Genomic DNA, 7,062 nt, shown 5'->3' with positions numbered 1-7,062 from the left:
GTTGTAACTTCCCCTTTTTCATTTCTAATTTTACTGATTTGAGTCCTCTCCCTCTTTTTCTTGATGAGTCTGGCTAATGGTTTCTCAATTTTTAAATTTAATTTTATTTACTTATTTTTTTGAATTTTATTTTATTTTTTATACAGCAGCTTCTTTTAAATAAATTTATTTATTTATTTTTGTCTGCATTGGGTCTTTGTTGCTGTACATGGGCTTTCTCTAGTTGCAGTGAATGGGGGCTGCTCTTCATTGCGGTGTGCGGGCTTCTCACTGCGGTGGCTTCTCTTGTTGCGGAACATGGGCTCTAGGCGCGTGGGCTTCAGTAGTTGTGGCACACAGGCTCAGTAGTCATGGTGCGCAAGCTAAGTTGTTCCGTGGCATGTGGGATCTTCCCGGACCAGGGCTCGAACCCGTGTCTCCTGCATTGGCAGGCAGATTCTTAACCACTGCGCAATCAGGGAAGTCCTATACATCAGGTTCTTATTAGTTATCTATTTTATACATATTAGTGTAGATATGTCGATCCCAGTCTACTCAAAGAAACAGCTTTTAGTTTTATTGATCTTTGCTAATGTTTTCTATGTTTCTGTTTCATTTATTTCTCCTCTGATCTTTATGATTTCTTTCTTTCTGCTAACATTGGGTTTTGTTTTTTGTTCTTCCTCTAATTCCTTTAGGTGTAAGGTTAGATTGTTTATTTGAGATTTTTCTTGTTTCTTGAGGTAGGATTGTGTTGCTATAAATTTCCCTCTTAGAACTGCTTTTGCTGCATCCCATAGGTTTTGGATCATTGTGTTTTCATTGTCATTTGTCTCTAGGTATCTTTTGATTTCCTCTTTGATTTCTTCAGTGATCTCTTGGTTATTTAGTAACATATTGTGTAGCCTTCGTGTGTTTGTGTTTTTTACAAATTGATTGTAATTGATTTCTAATCTTAAAGCATTGTGGTTGGAAAAGATGCTTGATATGATTTCAATTTTCTTAAACTTACCAAGACTTGATTTGTGACCCAAGATGTGATCTATCCTGGAGAACGTTCCGTGCGCACTTGAGAAGAAAGTGTAATCTGCTTTTTTGGATGGAATGTCCTGTAAATATCAATTAAATCTATCTGGTCTATTGTGTTGTTTAAAGCTTATGTTTCCTTATTAATTTTCTGTCCAGATGATCTGTCCATTGGTATAAGTGAGGTATTAAAGTCCCCCACTATTATCGTGTTACTGTTGATTTCCTCTTTTATAGCTGTTAGCATTTGCCTTACATATTGAGGTGCTTCTATGTTGGGTGCATATATATTTATAATTGTTATATCTTCTTGGATTGATCCCTTGATCATTATGTAGTGTCCTTCCTTGTCTCTTGTAACATTCTTTATTTTAAAGTCTACTTTATCTGATATGAGTATAGCTATTCCAGCTTTCTTTTGATTTCTATTTGCATGGAATATTTCTTTCCATCCCCTCACTTTCAGTCTGAATGTGTCCCTAGGTCTGAAGTGGGTCCTTGTAGACAGCATATATACGGGTCTTGTTTTTGTATCCATTCAGTGAGTCTGTGTCTTTTGGTTAGAGTGTTTAATCCATTCACATTTAAAGTACTTATTGATATGTATGTTTCTATTACCATTTTCTTAATTGTTTTGGGTTTGTTTTTGTAGGTGCTTTGCTTCTCTTGTGTTTCCCACTTAGAGAATTTCCTTTAGCATTTGTCGTAGAGCTGGTTTGGTGGTGTTGTCTCTTAGCTTTTGCTTGTCTGTTAAGCTTTTGATTTCTCCATCGAATCTGAATGTGATCCTTGCTGGGTAGAGTAATCTTGGTTGTAGGTTCTTCCCTTTCATCACTTTAAATATATCATGCCACTCCCTTCTGCCTTGCAGAGTTTCTGCTGAGAAATCAGCTTTTAACCTTATGGGAGTTCCCTTATATGTTATTTGTCGTTTTTCCCTTATTGCTTTTAGTAATTTTTCTTTGTCTTTAATTTTTGTCCATTTGATTACTATGTGTCTCGGCAAGTTTCTCCTTGGGTTTATCCTGTATGGGACTCTGTGCTTCCTGGACTTGGGCGGCTATTTCCTTTCCCATGTTAGGGAAATTTTCAACTATAATCTCTTCAAATATTTTCTCAGGTCCTTTCTTTCTCTCTCTTCTTCTGGGACCCCTAGAATGTGAATGTTAGTGTGTTTAATGTTGTCCCCGAGGTCTCTTAGGCTGTCTTCATTTCTTTTTATTCTTTTTTCTTTATTCTGTTCCGTGACAGTGATTTCCACTATTCTTCCAGGTCCCTTATCCGTTCTTCTGCCTCAATGATTCTGCTATTGATTTCTTCTAGTGTATTTTTCATTTCAGTTATTGTGTTGTTCATCTCTGTTTGTTTGTCCTTTAATTCTTCTAGGTCTTTGTTAAACATTTCTTGCATCTTCTCTATCTTTGCCTCCATTCTTTTTCCGAGGTCCTGGATCATCTTCACTATCATTATTCTGAATTCTTTTTCTGGAAGGTTACCTATCTCCACTTCATTTAGTCGTTTTTCTGGGGTTTTATCTTGTTCCTTCATCTGGGATATAGTCCTCTGCCTTTTCATTTTGCTATCTTCCTGTGATTGTGGTTTTTGTTCTGCAGGCTGCAGGATTGTAGTTCTTCTGGCTTCTGCTGTCTGCCGTCTGGTGGATGATGCTATCTAAGAGGTTTGTGCAAAGTTCCTGATGGGAGCGACTGGTGGTGTGTAGAGCTGGGTGTTGCTCTGGTGGGCAGAGCTCAGTAAAACTTTAATCCACTTGTCTGCTGATGGGTGGGGCCGAGTTCCCTCCCTGTTGGTTGTTTGGCCTGAGGCGACCCAGCACTGGAGACTACAGGCTCTTCCGGTGGAGCTAATGGTGGACTCCAGGAGGGCTCACACCAGTGAGTACTTCCCAGAACTTCTGCCAGTGTCCTTGTCTCCGTGGTGAGCTACAGCCATCCCCCGCCTCGGCAGGAGACCCTCCAACACTAGCAGGTAGGTCTGGTTCAGTCTCCTCTGGGGTCACTACTCCTCCCCCCTGGGTCCCTATGCACACAGTACTTTGTGTGTGCCCTCCAGGAGTGGAGTGTCTTTCCCCCAGTCCTGTCGAAGTCCTGCAGTCAAATCCTGCTGGCCTTCAAGGTCTGAGTCTCTGGGGATTCCTCCTGTTGCCGGACCCCCAGGTTGGGAAGGCTGACATGGGGCTCAGAACCTTCACTCCACTGGGTGGGCTTCTGTGGTATAATTGTTCTCCAGTTTGTGAGTCGCCCACCCAGCAGTTACGGGATTTGGTTTTATCATGATTGCATCCCTCCTGCCGTTTCACTGAGACTTCTCCTTTGTCTTTGGATGTGGGGTATCTTTTCTGGTGAGTTCCAGTGTCTTCCTGTTGACGATTGTTCAGCAGTTAGTTGTGATTCTGGTGCTCTCACAAGAGGGAGTCAACGTTATCTTTAAATGCAGCTATGGTATTCAAATGAGAGCAGTTAAAATTTTTAAACATACAGCAGTAAGTCTTATCTAATAATGCTACGAACTCTCATACCTGTTTATATTCTCAGCATCCCATACTGCACTTCCGGATGCTCTGCGTAGTTGTATCATGCTCTCTGTTAATTCTTGGACAAATACATAGAATTTGCTCTCGGCAGCACCAAAATAGAAAGGGGAAGTGGTTGGCTCTGGTGTCATTGCTATCACCGTTGTATTTGTACTGGATTGAGATTGAAGGAGTGTGTTTCTTTTTTAAATTTTACTAAAGTATAGTTGATTTACAATTTGTATTAATTCCTGCTATGCAGCAGAGTGATTCAGTTATACATATATTGCGTGGGCCAAAAGGTTCATTTGGTTTTTTCTGTAAGATGGCTCTAGTGGCACTTAGTTGTCTTTAACTTCATCTGAAACAATTTTGTTAGATTGTATGCGACAGCTGTCACGTCAGCATGCATTTTAAAAAAGACATCAAAGTTGGTGAATTTTTGTGTAGCCATTTTAACACTTGGAGATGGGGGGGAAACCCCAACATTTTAGGCATATTATGCTTTATTATTTCAAGAAAGGTAAAAACGCAACTAAAACGCAAAGAAAAGATTTGTGTAGTGTATGGAGAAGGTTCTGTGACTGACTGAACACGTCTGAAGTGGTTTGCGAAGTTTCTTCTCGCTGGACGATGCTCCACGGTTGGGTAGATCAGTTGAAGTTGATACAGATCAAATTGAAACAATAATTGAGAACAATCAACTTTATACCATACGGGAGATAGCTGACATACTCAAAATATCCAAATCAAGCGTTGAAAATCATTTGCACCAGCTTGGTTATGCCAATCGCTTTGATGTTTGGGTTCCACATAAGTTAAGCAAAAGAAAAAAAAACCTTGTTGACCATACTTCTGCGTGTGATTCTCTACTGAAACCTAATGAAAATGTTCCATTTTTAAAACAAATTGTGGCAGGCGATGAAGACTGGATACTGTACAGCAGTGTGGAACAGAAGAGATCATGGGGCAAGCGAAATGAACCACCACCAACCACACCAAAGGCCGGTCTTCATCCGAAGAAGGTGATGTTGTGTTTATGGTGGGATTGGAAGGGAGTCCTCTATTATGAGCTCCTTCCAGAAAACCAAACAATTAATTCCAGCAAGCACTGCTCCCAACCAGACCAACTGAAAATGGCATTCGACTAAAAGCATCCAGAATTAGTGAACAGAAAATGCATCATCTTCCATCAGGATAATTCAAGACTGCATGTTTCTTTGATGACCAGGCAAAAACTGTTACAGCTTGGCTGGGAAGTTCTGATTCATCTGCCATATTTACTAGACATTGCACCTTTGGATTTCCATTTATTTCAGTCTTTATAAAATTCTCTTAATGGAAAAAGTTTCAATTCCCTGGAAGACTGTAAAAGGCACCTGGAACAGTGCTTAAAAAGATAAAAAGTTTTGGGAAGATGGAACTATGAAGTTGCCTGAAAAATGGCAGAAGGTAGTGGAACAAAAGGGCGAATACGTTGTTCAATAAAGTTCTTGGTGGAAATGAAAAATGTGTCTTTTATTTTTACTTAAAACACCAAAGGCACTTTTTAGCCCACCCAATATATATTCTTTTTCATATTCTTTTCCATTATGGTTTATTACAGGATGTTGAATATAGTTCCCTGTGCTATACAGTAGGACCTTGTTGTGTATCCATCCTGTATATAATAGTTTGCATCTGCTAACCCCAAACTCCTGATCCTTCCCTCCCCAACCTCCCCTCCCCCTTGGCAACCACAAGTCCGTTCTCTATTTCTGTGAGTCTTTTTTTCCATTTTGTAGATATGTTCATTTGCATATTTTAGACTCTACATATAAGTGATATCATATGGTATTTTTCTTTGTCTGACTTACTTAAACTCTAGGTCCATCCATGTTGCTGCAAATAGCATTATTTTTTCTTTTTTATGGCTGAGTAATATTCCCATATATTCCGTGTGAGATACACACACACACACACACACACACATCACATCTTCTTTATCCATTCATCTGTTGATGGACATTTAGGTTGTTTCCACACCTTGGCTATTGTAAATAGTGCTGCTTTGAACATAGGGGTGCATGTATCTTTTGGAATTATAGTTTTGTCTGGGTGTATGCCCAGGAGTGGGATTGCTGGATCATATGGCAACTCTATTTCTAGTTTTTTGAGAAACCTCCATACTGTTCTCCATAGTGGCTGCACCAATTTACATTCCCACCAACAGTGTAAGAGGGTTCCTTATTCTCCACACCCTCTCCAGGTTTATTATTTGTAGACTTTTTAAAGATGGCCATTCTGACCAGTGTGAGGTGGTACTTCATTGTAGTTCTGATTTGCATTTCTCTAATAATTAGTGGTGATGATGAGCATATGTTCATGTGTCTATTGCCCATCCGTATGTCTTTTTTGGAGAAATGTATATTTAGGTCTTCTGCCTAATTTTCGATTGGGTTGTTTGTTTTTTTGTTGTTATTTAATTGTATGAGCTGTTTGTATATTTTGGAAATTAAGCCCTTGTCAGGTACATCATGTGCAAATATTTTCTCACAGTCCATAGGCTGTCTTTTCATTTTGTTTCTGGTTTCCTTTGCTGTGCAAAAGCTTATAGGTTTAATTAGGTCCCATTTGTTTATTTTTGCTTTTATTTCTAGTGCCTTGGGAGACTGATCTAAAAACATTGGTACAGTTTATGTCAGAGAATGTTTTGCCTATGTTCTCTTCTGGAAGTTTTATGGTGTCATGTCTTATGTTTAAGTCTTTTAAGTCATTTTGAGTTTATTTTTGTATGTGGTGTGAGGGTGTGTTCTAACTTCATTGATTTGCATATGGCTGTCCAACTTTCCCAACACCACTTGCTGAAGAGACTATCTTTTCACCATTGTATATTCTTGCCTTGTATATTCTTTGTTGAAGATTTACTGACCATAGGTATGTGGTTTATCTCTGGGCTCTCTATTCTGTTCCATTGATCCATATGTCTGTTTTTGTGCCAATACCACACTGTTTTGATTACTGCAGCTTTGCAGTATTGTCTTAAATCTGGGAGGGTTAAGCCTCCTGCTTTGTTCTTTTTCCTCAGGATTGCTTTGGCGATTCTGGACCTTTTATGGTTCCCTATAAAAGTTAGGATTATTTGTTCTTGTTTTGTGAAAAATGTCATGGGTCATTTGATAAGGGATCACATTAAATCTGTAGATTGCTTTGGGTAGTGTGGCCATTTTAACAATATTAGTTTTTCCGTTCCAAGAGCATGGGATATCTTTCCATTTCTTTGAATCATCTTCAGTTTCCTTTATTAATGTTTTATAGTTTTCAGCATATAAGTCTTTCACCTCCTTGGTGAGGTTTATTCCTAAGTATTTTAATTTTTTTGATGTGATTTTAAGAGAGATTGTTTACATTCCCTTTCTGATATTTCACTGTTAGTGTAAAGAAATGCAACCAATTTCTGTATCTTAATCTTGTATGCTGCTACCTTGCTGAATTCATTTATCAGTTCTAGTAGTTTTGGTGTGGAGTCTTCAGGGTTTTCTATACAC

Source organism: Neophocaena asiaeorientalis, unplaced genomic scaffold (genome assembly GCF_003031525.2).
Source record: "Neophocaena asiaeorientalis asiaeorientalis breed wild unplaced genomic scaffold, Neophocaena_asiaeorientalis_V1.1 scaffold134, whole genome shotgun sequence".
Lineage (NCBI taxonomy): Eukaryota > Metazoa > Chordata > Mammalia > Artiodactyla > Phocoenidae > Neophocaena > Neophocaena asiaeorientalis.
The sequence above is the reverse complement of the archived record's forward strand: the minus strand, read 5'-3'. Positions refer to the sequence as shown.